The sequence below is a fragment of the Brienomyrus brachyistius genome, unplaced genomic scaffold (genome assembly GCF_023856365.1).
Source record: "Brienomyrus brachyistius isolate T26 unplaced genomic scaffold, BBRACH_0.4 scaffold40, whole genome shotgun sequence".
Lineage (NCBI taxonomy): Eukaryota > Metazoa > Chordata > Actinopteri > Osteoglossiformes > Mormyridae > Brienomyrus > Brienomyrus brachyistius.
The window spans coordinates 934,804-936,440 of NW_026042315.1; the positions used below are offsets into that span (position 1 = coordinate 934,804).

A 1,637-nucleotide genomic window follows, 5' to 3' on the forward strand; every position below is an offset into this window, starting at 1 on the left:
TAGCCGTAGTGAAATGGGTGATTTTATGAGTTTTTAAAAGTTTCTGAAAAGTCCCATTTAAAAACTCCTTACCGGCATCCGTCTGTAGCTTGAGGGGGACGCCCCCCTCGGTTAAAATAGAATCAAAGGCCTCCTTTACAGCTTCCCCAGTCTTGTTTCTTATAGCACGCGCGTAGGCTTTTTTAGAAAAAACATCAATCACCGTAAGGAGGTATTTTAATCCCTCGTTGTATTTGGCCAGCCCTTGCATGTCGCATAAATCGGCCTGCCACTGATACATGGCTCTCGGAACAAACACTCTGTTCCTGGGGAAATTCTTTTTAACCGGTTTATGTAAAGTATAACTGTCTTGCATAGACAGCCAGTCTCTGATGTCATCAGCAGCCACTTTTTTCCCCGTATCTTGCTGCACGGCTCTCTGCAGTCTGGAGACACCTCCGTATGACCCCGGTTGGCTGGGGTCATAGTACGAACTGCTCAAGACGCGAGCTGTAGTCTTGGCAACAGACATGCTTTTCACACACTGAGTGGGGGGAGAGCGGGGTGCGGCGTTTTATAGCTGACTGTGGATGGGGGTTGTTAAGAGACTGAGTGAACATCAGTGAAATTTTGTGTGTTTTTTCTACATTTAACCCATATTGTGTAGTTTGTTTTTTAATTATTATTATTTTACAAAAGAGTTTAGCTGGGGTGGGGATCGAACCCACGCGGACATACGTCCATTGGATCTTAAGTCCAACGCCTTAACCACTCGGCCAACCTGCTCAGCATTTTTACCCGTTATTTTACAAAGACTATTACAACGGTATTCAAGTTTTAATTTTTTTTTATTTTTGCAATTAGTGAAAGATATATATATATATTTTAAAAAAGCTGGTATACAATTTGTGAAGGTTACATTTTCAAAATGCAGGTATACATTTAGTTACAGCCGTGACAGTTGTTGAGGTAGATTAGCGATGTCACATGCAGTAAAGTGGATATAGTGGCTTTTTCAACGATACATGTATGTAGAGTAGAAAGCATCTGATTAACATCGATAGGCTGCTTATCATGAAATTTAGAGGTGACTACATCTACTATTAAAGCGTAAAATACAAAAATGTGATTACAGTCAAATTCATTGTCAGGAATACAAGATAGACAAGCGCGTATGAGACTTTCGGGGGAATGTCTTTCACCCTCTGACATCAGTTGAGTAAGTAAATCCATCCCCCGCTGATAATTTTCTCCGACTTGAGAAATCTCAAATAACACTCTATGAAAGCAGCAACAAGCATAATCATCCCGACAATCACTTTTATCAATAGCACGCAACAATAGTGGACTAACTTTTTCTAAAAAAACATTTAACATAAACCGCCGTAAGGGTCTGCTGATACCGTTCCCCATCGCAAGATGCTTTTTGTTTTAGTCTCGGGCCTCCCAACGAGTCAGAAATTCTTCTTCCAGGATCTGCTTAAACGCTGGGTTCTGTTCAAACAGATCTTGTTCCAGTCGAGTGATTTCCACCATGCCGTTGCGGGCCTCACGCAGATCGTACAGGATAGCTTCCACGGCCCCCTCCAACCTGCCGGCGGCCGCTCGGATGCCCAGGGTCGATAGAACGTGGGTCAAGGCGGGTGTCAGCCGATCGG

The 1,637-nt window shown here is 43.1% G+C and overlaps 1 non-coding gene across 1 annotated transcript; it reads right to left on the minus strand.

Moving 5' to 3' along the window:
• Positions 1–682: 682 nt before the first annotated feature.
• trnal-uaa (transfer RNA leucine (anticodon UAA)) lies at positions 683–765 on the minus strand. Its single transcript has one exon. It is a non-coding gene; the product is annotated as a tRNA-Leu (tRNA).
• Positions 766–1,637: the final 872 nt, after the last annotated feature.